Source organism: Parus major, chromosome 18 (assembly GCF_001522545.3).
Source record: "Parus major isolate Abel chromosome 18, Parus_major1.1, whole genome shotgun sequence".
NCBI classification, from domain to species: domain Eukaryota; kingdom Metazoa; phylum Chordata; class Aves; order Passeriformes; family Paridae; genus Parus; species Parus major.
In genome coordinates, this window is record NC_031786.1 from 2,065,565 (window position 1) to 2,079,814 (window position 14,250).

The 14,250-nt window shown below is 48.3% G+C and overlaps 1 protein-coding gene across 3 annotated transcripts in view; it reads right to left on the reverse strand.

The window, feature by feature from the left end:
- Nucleotides 1–14,250, reverse strand: part of KCNJ16 (potassium inwardly rectifying channel subfamily J member 16) — a 36,104-nt gene that overhangs the window by 11,800 nt on the left and 10,054 nt on the right. The window contains exon 4 of one of the 3 annotated variants that reach the window (XM_015646004.2): nucleotides 7,759–7,866. The exons of 1 other annotated variant lie outside the window; for it this stretch is intronic. The gene's annotated coding sequence lies outside the window, so the exon portion shown is untranslated. Of the gene's footprint in view, nucleotides 1–7,758; nucleotides 7,914–14,250 lie in introns of all 3 variants that reach the window. One more of the 3 variants, XM_015646005.2, reaches the window with a different exon arrangement.

Below are 14,250 nucleotides of genomic sequence, written 5' to 3' on the forward strand. Positions count from 1 at the left end.
GTTATTTGCTGTTCTGTCCCTTCCCAAAACACAGCAGGTTATTAATAATCTGGGAATCTGGAGCTGGTATTCCAGAAGGAATGTCCAGAATATTCCTCCAGGCTCGGGGACAGCTTCCTTAACGTCAGCCCGTGCAGCTCTGCTTCCTGAGCTCCTCTCCTTCCTGTTTGCTGCTTGTTTGGGGCCAGGAAAGGCCTCACAGCCCCCAGCCACAGCACTTCCAGCCAGGGCTGTTATCCAGGGATATCCCAACATTCCTGGGCAGTTTATCCTGGGATGTTCCAATATTCCTGTGCTTTTCTCCAGGGATATTCCAATATTCCTGTGCTTTTATCCAGAAATATTCCAATATTCCTGTGCTTTTATCCAGGAATATTCCAATATTCCTGTGCTTTTATCCAGGAATATTCCAATATTCCTGTGCTTTTATCCAGGAATATTCCAACATTCCTGTCCTCCTTATCCAGGAATATTCCAGTATTCCTGTGCCCCTTATCCAGGTCTGCAGATGTGAGAAATGCACATATCCAGAAGTTGCCTTTAACACCCAAATGAAATGTTTGGATTGTTTTGAGGGGGATCTTTGCCCCCTGTGACTTGCACAGAGGTCGATTTGTGCCCCTCAAGGCCCGGGACTGGAGCTGCCCTCTGTGTGGAGCCCAGGGAAAAGGAGGGAAGGAGCTCCTGGATGGGAATTCAACCCGTTCCAAGCTGCTCAGCCAGCCGTGTTTTTCCTGTTTCACTTCTCCAGGCAAACAGTGTGAAGGAGCGAGCAGATCTTATCAGAGCCCGTGTTAACAAAAATACATCAAATAAAAACCTGCTACATTGCAAATGTCAACACTCCACACACACACAAAAAAAAATGATATCTAAACTGCAGTAGGGTTGATTTTATTGCCAAAGCAATTCCCAAAGATTGTTTTGAGAGACAACTTTGCTGTTTGGCCTCACAGGTGCTGTGAGGCTGTGAAATAAATGCGTCTCTCATTTATTCCACATTACCTTCACAGGGGTGCTGTCACCAGAGACAGGAGCGTGGCAAAAGGAATTTCACCCTCTGGTTTGAAATTTACTGCCATTGTCCCCTGATTCACTCCAGGTTAGCTGGGAGTGGGATAAATTATCAGCCATCAAAATTAAATTAAATTCAGGAGTGATGAACACAGGCTCAGCGGGAGATTTATCCTATTTTGTACCCTATATGTTTTCCTGGGTGGTTTTTACTCCTGTTCCCACTGAATAAAATGGAATTACAGCATCACTTGCTCCTGCTCAGAGCCAGAGGCCTTCCAAATTCACACAAATCCAAAGGTGATTAATGAAACCCCAAATCACTGCCAAGGCCTGCCCCAAATCACGAGCTCAGGCTCATTCCTCTCTGGAACATTCCGTATGGTGTAAGCTCTGTCACCTCAGGATGAGAAGATCTTTGGGAGGTGAAGGCTTTGAAGAACATAAAGTGGTGTTTCCCACAGGAAAAAAAAAAACCAACAAACCAAAAAACATCACTTGGTGTTTTGGGAGCAACCGCAAGGCTGATCATGGGAGGGAAAGAAAGTGCAGATTAAGGAGAATGAAAAAGTGACCTCAGAGGTGCTGGAGCAATGCCAGGAGTGCTGCAACAAAGGGAAAGCCATGTGAGAGCAGCACTGGCCTGAAACATCCCTGAGGATGAGCCCCCAGCCCATCCCAACCTGAGAGCAATAATGGCCCCAAACACCCCTGAGGATGAGCTGATGCCTTTTGGGCTACCTAAAAACGGGGGCCAGGCAAAGTTAAGGGAATAAAAAGCAGTTCTGTTGATGGAAGGGCCTTCAGGGACATTTCGGGCAGATGAAGCCCACCCAAAATGGATGAGGGCTCACGGGTTTCACACTTTTATAAGTTGGGTCCATTTCCATCTTGGGGGTTCATCTCCCAATTCCAGCTGCAGGGAATGAAGTCATTTCCCCCAAGTTTGCTGCCCCCAACTCCCTTTTGTTTGCATCTCTGGGGGCCTGAGTGAGGTGTCCTTGATTGCCAGGCCTGGAGAGGAATTGTTGTGTCTGAGGCAAATGGGGAAGCAGCAGCTGGCACTGTGTGTGGAGTTTGGAGTTATCCACTGAAGAGCTGCAGGATCACAAATAGATGGGAAATACAAAAGATGAAACCCTGAGGCACCAGAGCCTCCAGCCCATCCCAGTGCTGCAGATGAAGCCATGTCCCTGCTGGACTCTGCTCCTGGTGTCTGCAGGAGCTGCCAGGGGCTCCAGCCACGCCGTGACGTGTGCTGATAATTATGATCTTATGCCATCGATTTGCTCTCAGGGTGTTTTTCCAATCAGGCTCGGAGATCTCTTTGTTCTGCTGTGTAAAACCCGGCTTTGAGGTCACTCCTCGCCTTCCACACCCTTGGCTGTTTATGGACACAAAGCTCCGAGCCCATTTCCCACTGAGGAAGACAAGAAACAGGTTGTGTCATTGTCTGGCTCAATTGTTCTCCAGGACTAATTCCAAGGAGAGGAACAGCTCACCAGCTTGGGGCTTTATTGTTGTAAAAGCCTCCTATCAACAATGAAAGGATGTGCAGGGTACCAGCCATGGGACTGAGGGAAAAAAATCTGCTTTTCATATTGAAAATGAATGGGAACCACCTCCATTGATTGGAAAGGAAAACTGGTCCAAGGTTCAAGGGCCACCTACTTAAAATGAGTGCTAAAGGCCATTTCTGATGCCACCAAAACATCAGCTCTGGGTTTCTGTGTGTGGCAGAGGCCTGTAGGGACATCCCAAGGGATGCCAGCCTTTCTGTGCTTTCGGTTCAGCGTTGTGGGGACAGATTTTGGCAGCCTAACCTGCATCTCCTTAAAGCTGCAGGCAGCACATCCTCCTGTCCCGGTCCTGGGCATCGTATCCATTTAGACAGAACTCTGGGATCTTCCAGAATAAAAGGATCCTCATTGCAGGAGTTGGAAAAGCATCAGGAGGGATGAAATATTTCCCCTCCACACCAAACAGGGAACCTTTTCTTCCAGCGCTGCTTTAGGACTTGCTCCTGCAAGGTCTTGTCTGTCAGCAAATGCAATCAGCTTTAAGAGCCTGAATTACCACGCTGGAAATGACTGGGAATTGTTTTGGTGATATAAAAGCCGGCAAGCACGGAAGTTCTCCGGCAGATTTGGGCCAGCTCGCTCAGCACCCGGCAGGAAGGAGCCTTTGGTTCTCAGAATCGTTCCTGGTGTCCAGGACAGCCACTCATCAGGGCTCCGTGCAGGGAGCTTGGGTTTCACTGCCTTGGAAGATATTCCTCCCACCCCGCTGGGACACAGGGGCTGCTTTGGAAAACAGAATGGTTAACGGCGTTTTCCCGAGTTTTTCCAGCCAGCAGGTTTGAGGTCTGTCACAAGCCGAGGAATTTGCAGGAATGGTGTCAATCTGATGTCACAGCGGCAATAAATCCTATTGTGCTGGATTACATTCTGCCCATTAAAGCTGCTCTGACCCATTGTCATCCAAGTGGAACCACATTCCACTGGCTGCTCAAAAGGTTCTGATTTCACTCCCGATTGTTGCCAGGGCAACTGCACCTCCATCCAAAACTGCCTCACCAATCACTGAACTGCGTTTGAGCAGACTGCAGATAAAGAAAAGCACTAATTACTTATTCCCACTGAAAAAGTCCAAATCAAACCTTTCTGAGGCCTGAATAGCAGAAACTCGAAGGAGTTGCTGGAGGGTTACTTGGGGTTTTTTTTGTATGAGGCACCAATTGCCTCATTTCTTTGTGGAATAACTGGTTGTGGTGACAAAATACCATGAAAATATTAATATTCTAAAGTCTATCCAGAGCAAGAGTGCACTGGAAATCTCACCACAGGCCGCTCCTGGAAAGTGTCCTCACTCAGTTGTGGAAAACTGAAAGGATTTTCATGAATAGTCAAACAGCTGCTGAAGGCTCGTGAGTGGAAATAGAAATATCTGAATTTCCCCGTTGAGATTTCTGGTGGAAAGTGGCCTGTGTTTTATGGCCTCTACTTTTATGAAGTGAATATCATCTCCGTGGCTCAGATTTGTCCTAATCTATCTCTGAATGGGACAAAGCCAGGTAGGAAATTGCTCTTTCTCCCAGGGCTGTTGGGAATCAGCATTTCCTGGAGAGCAGAAGGGGCCACTTGGCCATCCAAAACCAGGTCTGTAAAGCCAGGAGTGAGCAGGGCCAGGTGAGGCAGGTTCTAAACAATTCTAAACCACTCCTAAACAGTGCCCCGATGTTGAAATGCACAAAATTTGGTTCCAATTTGAAACCAGCTTGGGAGAGAATATTTTAAAAGGAGCTGGAGATGTTTTGTGAATTTGTCTCAGGAATGGAGATCCCTGTATTAAACATGGAAATTTTCAAGTGGTTTTCCAGTAAAATTTTACTCTTTTATCCTTTCACACTCCTCTGTGAGCCCATCTTGGTTTTCCCTTGAAGAAAAATTGTCTGGAAAAAATGGTTGTCCACCAAATTTACCTTTTTTTTTTCTTTTTTTTCGGTTTGTTTGCCAGACCATTGATTTTTATCAAATGTCAGTCTTTAGATCTTCTCTGGGAAGTGCTGACCCACTGTCCTGTACCATGACAGCAAGGAGAACCCCAAAATTCAATGTTTCCTCTGCTGTTTCTTTCCAGAGGGAATGAAGGGCTGGAACCCTCTCCACCCCAGCATGTCAGCACAAAGAGCAGCTGAGGAGTTGGAGATTGTCCTCCCCTGCATGCAGCCTCAGAACATGAATTTATCTGCTTTAAAAAGAGGAACCAAGGATGGAATCATGGCTGGAAAGCACAAGAAAAGAGCAGTTCCTCGTGAGATACAGCACAGCCACTTCTCGGGTTCCAGCTCTGCCTCCTGACAGGCAGGACAGACAAATCCTCTTTTACAGCTGAAGATGGAAAGATGAAGAATGAAATCAAGCCCTTAGCCCGGTTTAAAAGCAGGCAGAAATGTGGGGTGGAATTTGCTTGTGTTTATCACGTGGAGGGTTAATTGCACAATCAATTCCTGCAAAGGGCGCTCCCTTCCCAAACCTCTCACCAAAACCTCGGGGGGCGGAATATTGGGCAAGAAAGGCGACAAATGACAGAAAAAGGGGCAGAGCATCAGGCAATCTCCGGAATTTCAGCCACACCAGGGAACACTGAGGTGAGGGAGAAGCATCCTGGTGAAAGGCTTACATTAAAAAAAATCGAAACTCCCTCTAAAACATATCTAAAACATAAAACCCATCTGAGAGAAAACACTGTAAGATAAAAAGATGTCTTGCTATTCATTCAAGCCTCTGGTTTACATGGTCCATGAAATGATATATGCAATCTACCATATATGTGCATTCCAGCGTATTCCACCTTAACAGATTGTTAAAAATTAAGAAAATAAAAATTATTTATACCTTAAATTATTATGGCACCACATTTTATATTTATACCATGTATTTTTATGGCATCATAAAAGTCCTTATCAGATACTGAAACAAAAGCCCTTTATCCCTTAACCGTATCGAGCTCTTCGTTTTAAAAGCGAGGTGAGGGAAAAGTGAGGTGAAAGGCAGAAACTTTCTGAGTGTGAAGTGTTTTCCTCCTGACCTTTCCACTGCTCAGAACCTCTGCTGGCAGAGGGGCTGCTCAGATTTCGACCTTTTTTTCCCCGGGAACGCGTTTTTTGCTAAAGTTTTAGTTCTTTGGGAGGAGCTCCCCGAACAAACGAGCGATCCATCAGTCCCTGCTCCTTCTGCCTCCGCAGTGACAGGCACAGAAATCCCGGGGAGCTCCTGGATGCCAATTCCGACACTTCCAGCACAGAGCTGCTGCCACACTAATGAAGCCCATCTAAAATACGGATTGCCTGGGTAGAAGCTGAATTTAGCGAGTTAACTCAGATTGATCAGCCGGCATTTGCTGAGCGCTGCCAAACCATCCATCAAGCGCTGTAACAAAGCCTGGGTTTGTCAGGGATGGATGGGCTGTCCCAGCTCGGCTGATTTAGCAGCCCCCATCTCGTTATCTCACTGCACTCACACCTTTTCCAGAGCAGGAATCGGGAGAGTGCTCCAGAATGTCTGCTCTGGTTCCAGAAAAGCCCAGGAGCATCGTGGAGTGTGGGGTGGGGGAGAAGAGAAAAGAGAAAGAGAAAAGAGAAGATGCAGAAGTGCTGTGAGATTCATTAGTGAAGTGTTTGCAGATCAGGAAATCCAATTTTCCTCCCGTCCTTCTTTCAGTGACTAATTTCTCTTACTGTAACAAGGAGTAAAAAAGTTTATCTCCACCAAAATTTAAATATTCACTTCCTCTTCTCCACCCACTACGTTCACTGAAAAAGCACTTCCCTCTCCATGCCAGCTTGTGAGCAAGAAAGCTCACAACAATACTACAGAAAACACTCTAAAAGAAGGTTTTTCTATTTATTAAATGTTTATAATCACACTGTGTATCACCATCCCCTCAGGGAATGAGTCAGGGCTCCCAGGAGAGGAGAGGATCCCAGGAGAAAGGGAAAATGATGGAACACCAGGACTTTGCAGAGGTTTTTATCTGGACAGATAAAATCTGGATCCCCTCTGGATTTCCAGGCTTGTGGTGGCCACTGCCTGGAAAAGAGCTTTGATCCACAGCACAGGCAGGAGGATTTGAGAAGTTCAACAGAAGGAAGATGCAGAAGCCAGGAGTGTGTAACCAAAGCCCTGGCAAAGGCATTCCGAGGCTCTCAGAGGCAGCAGCACTGTCTGTCTGTGGCTCCTGGAGGCTCTGTGTGCCAGGTGAGCTGCTGGGGACAGGTCCACAGGAGTGAACAGCCCAGGGACACAGCGAGGACAGCAAATCCTGCCCACCCTGCCTCTTGTGGGACCTCCCCAGACCCCCAGAAAGGTATCACAGAGTTTTACAGTTAAAATGTTTGCTCGGGGATATAGAAATAAAGGTATTTCTCAGGGGGATGAGCAGGATTCTTGCTTTCTCACCTTTTTTTTGGTGGGTTTTCATGGCATAGGAGGGGACAAAATCTCTCGGCCGGCTCCTTGTCCAGCCCCATCAGTGCCCAGGTGACACAGGCGCTCACACGGACACTCAGATCCAGCAAGCTGTGTCTATTCCTGCTCCCAGTTATCCCAGCAAACCCCGAGAGGCTCCCAAGGCAGGGTGATCCCTGTGACTCATTGCAGCCAGCCTTTCTCACACTCTGCGAGCCGCAATCTGCTCGGGGGGAGCTGCGAGCGCCTGTGCTGCTCTGCCCTGGAAGCCTCCGGAGATGCTGAGCCCCTCCAGGAGGGACAGAAAGGACAGAAGGGAAGGGAGGAGATGCCAAATCGGGCTCTGGGTGGTCCCACAGCCCATCCCCAGCAGGGCCCGGTGCTGCAGGAGAAGGTGACAGAGCCCTGCATTTGGCAGCTCTGGAAGGATTTCCCTCCTCTCTGACAAGTTCTCACCCTGATCTGCCGTAATTAGAGCCCGGCTCAGCCCTGCAATTACACAGCTTAGCACCCTCCCTAAGCACGGGATCCAACAAGCTCTGCCTCCCTTTAATATTCAAATTAAGGCGAATTCCAGCCGCACAAACCGTGTTTCCAAACAACAGCGAACGAGCTGCCAGGTTCCACTCCAAACACCCCTGCAGCTGAGCGAGGAGCAGGTTATTCCCACCCCGGCTGCCCAGTTGGTTTAAAGCTCTCTAAGGCAGCAGAATTTCTATTTTCGTGTACAAACACAGGGGAAAGCGCAATTAGGGAAGTGAGAAATGGGCTTTACCTTAATGTCCTGCTGAGGTTTGAAAGAATCTCTGCTTCACTCCCTCTTTTCTTTTGGTCTGTCTGTCTCCCTCTCTTCTTGCATGGCTGGACTGACAGGTTGGCAGAGCTGAGAACGACAGGTTGGGTTTGTTTTTTTAGACACAACTCCTCCCCCTCTCAAAGAGAAGGAAAAAAAAAAAAGAGAAAAAAAGAAAGAAAAAAGCAAGACTGTTTGGGAAAAGTTCACAGAAAATCCCGTCCTTTCAGCACTTTGGAACTGGTGAGAAAAATGCTACTTTGGGGAGCCCAGCAGTTTTCCAATTGTTTTTCTCAAAAAGGCTCAAGGTCTGCTTTGCAATAAGTGTGAAGCAACCAAAGGATTTACACCAGGAACCGGCTTGACCCCAAACCTTCCCCATTTCCCAGATAAACTGCTCCAGAGGTAATTACAGCCCCTTCAGAGCAGCCTTGGCGAGAGAGCTGTTCAAAAAGTGGAAAGGGCTTTTGGCAGGCAGCACAGACACCTTTGGGCCTTGGGTTTTATCCTGGCATCCCATCACCAGTCTGTGCAATAAATGCCACCAAGAGATGGCTGAATTCCTCATTTTTCCCCTCAGAACTCCATGCTGCTGCTAACCTGCCCTCACAGCGGGTTATTTTAAATTCCTGCTTTACTCCATGCTCTGAATTGGTTGCACAGGGACCAGCTCAGCTCTGTCCCTGTCACCTGAGGGGATCCCAGAGAGCCGGGGGAGGTTTTTAACAGGTCACAGTGACCACAAAAATGAGGTCAGTGTAAAAAGCTTCCACTTCCACGGGCCTTTCCAGGTGTTCTGGCTCAGGTGGACAAAACCCATCCCTGGGAATGTTCAGGTTTTTAGAGCCAAGATGCAAACACTGATTTTACCCCGGGTTTATCAATAAATTCTCAACTCGGGCTGTGTCAAATGAATTCAGTGCTGCTGGTGCCTGTGTCCTCCTGGCCATGCAGCTTTGCTGGCAGCCCATGGCACGAGTTTTTGCTAATAAATGCCAGGAAAGAGCAGCCAAGAGGCTGGGGGCTGAGATGAAACAACTTCCACCCTCCCACTCCCCTGCAGCCTCCAACAAAACTGAGCCAGTCTCTTTCAGTCTCTAAAGCTTTTTTAGGTTGGTGGTTTGGGCACAAATCTGCAATTTCCAGGCCTGTTCTCTGCAGAGTCGCTGCCTCTTCCCTACTCATCAAACAGAAAAACAAACATTTAATAGACTAATGACTGTCATCTGCAGGAATTTGCATCCCAGACTCCTTGGATAGAGCCCCACATCCTCTGGGACCTGCACCTGGGCTGGGACCATGAGGGTTCAGAGGATTCCTTTACCTGGGTCACTGGTGTCGCTCTGTGCTGAGCACCAGCAGCTCTGCAAAGCCAAAAGAGCTCCAAAACTCTTGGGGGGGAAAAAACCCCAACCCAGTTTAATTTAAGATTACAGCCAGATGAATTAGAGGTGAAACCAGCGGGACATCATATCCAAAAATTCCTCCTTGCACTTGTTGCAAGCTCAGCTTTATCTCCTGTGCCAGGGGAGGGCCACATCCATCTCCTCCATCTATTCCTGGAGTGGTTTCAGCAGGCAGCTGTGCTCAGCTGGGCTCAGCTCCCACTCGAGATCAGGGAGAGATGCAGCAGAAAGCTCAGAATTCCCTCCTGCCACGGAGACAGCTCCCCAAACCCAGACACAAAGTTCAGCACTGATGGATCGTGGCTGGAGGCACCACTGCCTGCTGGGGGAAGTGAGGAACTGTTCTTCAGGTTACAGCATGGTCACAGCTGCAGCTTTCTGCCCGAATTTCCAGTGCAGATGCAGGGGGATAAGAATTCAGCAGCGTTAAGACACGCCAGTGGCAGCACTGCTGTGTCAAAGGTGGATTTCCCAGCAGAAATCCAACCAGTCTGGCTCTGCTTCGGGTTTTTATCAGTCCTCCCTCCTCAGCTGCGTGAGGTTGGAGGTCCAGACTCTTCAAAAGATTTGCAGCTTGAAGAATCTTTAAGATCTTTTAGCAGAGGGGTTTGTTCTCTTTATTGGTTCAGGTTTCTTGCCCTGGCGCCAAGAAATCACCAAAAACATGCTCGGCATGATGCTCTTGCTTTACCTCTGGCATTTTCAGCCCACATGGGTGTCCTGGGGAGGGAGGGAAGCTGAAGAGCATCACAAGGAGAGGGAAATCTCCAATCTCCAGCTGCAGCTTCCAGCCCAATCCCAGTCCAGCCCTGGAGAGGGACAGGTTTTTGTCAAGGCTGTGTCTGCTAAGGGTGAATTAAAGCCAGGAGCCCTCAGTTCTCAGCAAACACAGTTGCTATAAGAGCTGAAAAACAGTCAATAAATGCACTTCAATTAAGCACTGCGGTGAGGTCAGATTTCTTGTTTTTCCTGTTTCACCAGCAAGTTTCAAGACAGCCTCATAATGAACCCTGGGAGCACAGCTCGTTACAGCATCAGAAAAGTTGCAAAATTGCACCCAACTTTGGGTTGTTATGTTCTGGGAGCTACACTCCCTGAAGGGGAAGAGAATCAAAGAGGAAGGAGCGTGTCTCATAAGGTAGGAACTTAATCCCAGATGCCTTGGTGCCAATGAGGAGATTCCCATGGTTTCAGTGGGTTTGGGATCAATACTAATGTGTGGAAAAATTAAATGACTCAAACTGCTGCTTGCAAAGAGGTGACAGTGGAAAAGTAGTGGAACAAACAACAAAGGGAATAAAAATGGTGCTCATGCACCAGTCCAGACGTGGAGAGGATGGGAATGGGATGTGTTTTTGTGGTTACCTGCTGGAGTGTGGGTGAAAGGAAAGGGCAGGGAGGAGGTCCCTGCAGGGAAGGGCAGCTCAGGGGACCTTCGGTGCTTGCAGAGTGGTGGTCCCATGAAAATCAGCACAAAAGTCCCTGTCTGGGGGCTGCCACAGAGCCTCTGGCACACCAAGAGGTTGTTCAGGGTGTTGGGAAGGACAGGAGAGCTCCAGTCCTTTTCCATGTGAGCAGGGACTGAATAATTCACCAAGAAATCAGCTGGCCAGTGTGGAAATAATTTGAAATTAACCGAGCCCTCAGGTATTACATTAACTGGATCTCTAGGGAAGGATGTGGATTACTGCAGCTGAATAGAGCCCTTATTTATCAGATGGAAAAGGTTAATGTCATTTCCTTTCCTTTCCTCCATGGTTTTCCTCACCACATCCCCGTTCCTGGCGAGCAGGAGGTGCAGACAGTGTAAGAACATGTGCTTGATTGTTTAAATCACCAGAGCTGTTACTTGGGCCAGGGAGGGGAGCAAGAAATTAAGATTTCTGCTGGTTTCCTGGGGAGAATTACAGGGCTAGGAAACATAAAACACAGAGGAAAGGAAAGGAAATGGGTTTTGGAGCACCTGGGCTTTGATTTGACATCCAAGAGTCCTAACTCAAGGAGGGAGTTTGTGCATTCTCATCTACCGTGGTGCCTAATGGGGACCAGGATCAAACAAATCTAATATTCTCATTCCATACTTTATAAAGCAGGAGTGCATTAAGAAAGGTCATTTTTTTTTAATTCCCTAATGAAGTTTGAATACAGTTAAATTAAGTTCTACTAATAAAGAGTCTATGCTTTTTTTTTTTTTTCTAATTTGCCTCTGGAGTCTCTAGAGCTGTTGACCTAAAGATAAATATCAGAGCAGTTCAGCTATCTATTATGTGCTCTGCTAATGATGTCAACAAGTTAATTCTAATGTCAACTGGGGAGAAAATTTCCATGTCAGGACTGAGCTTGGGCTCAGAGGAAACAAAAAGCTCTTTTTGTGGTAAAAAGCTCAAGACACCCAGGTTGGTTTCCCTGTCTCTGGCACGGGGATAATCCAAGTAGGGATATTCCCCTTCTGCAATAATAGATGGACCTAAACCACGCTGAATTCAGAACTTCAAGAGAAGGATAAATGTTTCTGACCATTTTGGAAAGTCAGGATTCCAGGTGCTGGCTCCTGTCTGTCCATGAAGAAGGATGAGTGTGGGATTTGGCTGCTGACCACAGCTCTTCTCCCCCCGAGGTCTGCAGGTGCTCTCTGGGCACCTCCTGCACGTTTCTGCTTGCCTTGCCAGAGCTCAGAGCTGCTCTGAGCTCCTCACCACCCTCTGGTTTTACAAAGTTCTTAATTCCTTTCCTTAATTCCAGCTAGGTCCCATAAAGAGGCACCTGAATGCAGCTGCTGGTCTCCCTGACTGCACAAGATGTGAAATCACCTCCCAGTTTCCAGCTCCAGCTCCAAGCTGGACAAACCTCAGGCACTCTCCTTTCCTGTCTCCACATCCCATGGAAAGAAATCCAGACTGAAGGGACAGCGAGGGCCAGGACTCCTGGGTGATCCTGAGGTTGTTTTCCTGGCCCCAGCTTTCCATCCCTGACCTGAGTCAGTGGCTTTACCTTGCAGAGGTGCCTTGAGGACAAAAATTCCGTATTTCAGGGCACGGCAGCGGGGCTGGCTAATTCCAGCTCTGGAGGCAACGGGGACAGAGATGCCCATTGACTCATGTGGGATTTGCAATGAGCCCTTATCCATTTTACATTGGCCCCGAGCAGCCATCTGAGGATAGCAGGGACTGACTCTTAATTCCTCAGCGGGTAAACAATCAGCATCCCACTTAGAATGGAGTCAATTAATGGATGTAGCCAAGGCAACCCCTTGGTGGCTCCTGAGTTGGCTTCATGGGCTATTTGCAGGCTATGAAAAGAGCTGAGTGCATCTGCTCTCATTTTTTTTTTCTGCTTGTCCATAAAGGAAAAGCTTTCCTGGACAACCAGGCAGCGAGGATAAAGCAAATAGCCTTTCCCAGAAAGCCAACCTTGACTTTGTTATAATTGCTGTGTAAATATAATCCCACTCATCAATTAAATGCTGCTCTCCAGGGCTGGAACATTATCCATGTTCATGGGGATGGAATCCCTGTCAATTCGCTCGGCCAACTCCGTATTCATGGGCTTTAGCCTTGGGAAAGAGAATGTGATTGCTTGAATAAATTCAGCCACCACCTCCAGCACCTCTGGATCAGCTGACAAGCGTCAGTCTGGCTGGAAGAGGGGCTCAGAAATAAGTTGCCATGGAAATCCTAAATATTCTGCCCTCAGCAGGGGGATTCAGCTAGGATAGTTGATAAATAGAAATAACTCAGCCCTTGCCAACCTCTGTGCTGACCCCTTGGTCCTACAGGTGTTACCGAGAATCAGAAATTTGAGTAAAAGTGTTTGAGTAAGAAAAGTTCTGGATTTTCACCAGCATTCACAATTCCAGGTCCTGTATTCCTTGCAGATCTCTCCCAGAACCTCCCACTGCCCATGCACGGCCTCTCCAGTGGGGTCTCATGATTTTTGAGCTGTCTGGATGCAGCCAGTTCCAGAGGCCAGAGGGCAATTGCTAATGGGCTCTGCCCACGGAGCTGTTGCTGCTCAGCAGCAGCCCTTGCCCTGGGGGTGACCTGTGCTCCCTGTCCCTGCCCAGCCCGGGGCCAGCCAGCACCTGACCCCTGCTTTATGGTCCTTGTTCTGTGTGACTGAACATTCCTAATAATTCAGAACGGCTCCGTGGCTCTGCTGTTTCCCCAGCACGGTTGCAAACTTTACAACTCCAAATACAAGCTGGGAATGGATTTCCCTCTCGGGCAGGATCCAGCAGCTGTTCAACAACAGCCAGCACTCCCCTGCAGCGGTTTAGCACCAGGTCTGACGTGTGTCCTGCCTCATTAGGCTGAGGAAATTCAGGCTGGAGACAAATCTTGGCCCTGTGCTGGCAAAGCAGCGCAAGAGCTCAGTACTGGGGGCATTAAACACTGCTGGTGTTTAAAATCTCAGTGTGTTTCGCAAGGGAGGAGAAACAGTTCCATGGAACACAGTGGAGGTTGTCCATGGACTTTGGGGTGCTGGAGTGACCCCAAAGAAGAACAATTGAGGTAGAAAGGGTCTGGAGCACCAGGAGCGGCTGAGAGAGCTGGGAAAGGGGCTCACCATGGGGAAAAGTTGGCTCTGCACAACTCCGTGACAGGAGCGTGGAGAGAGGTGGGGTCTGTCTCTTCTCCCAAACAACAAGTGATAGGACAAGAGGAAACAGCCTCAAGTTGTACCAGCGGAGGTTTGGGTTGGATATCAGGAAGAATTTCTAGGCAGAAAAGGCTGCCCAGCCCTGGAACAGCTGCCCAGGGCAGTGGTGGAGTCCCCATCCCTGGAGGGATTCAGAAGTTGTGCAGATGTGGCACTTGGGGACATGGGGCAGTGGGTTTGGCCATGTTGGGTTAATGGTTGGACTCAGAGAGTTCAGAGGTCTTTTCCAACCTCAACACTCCTGTCCCTCAATCCTAAAACCAACTTTGGGGCAGGAATATTGCTTTGAACAACTTTTCTTCCAGACAGCAGTGTTGGAGCACTTGGACACTGCTTCCCTTTGTGGAAAATCTTTGGAAAATAGGGGTCAGGAGGCGGGGGTTGGGGTCAGGTGTGGGTCAGGTGTGCG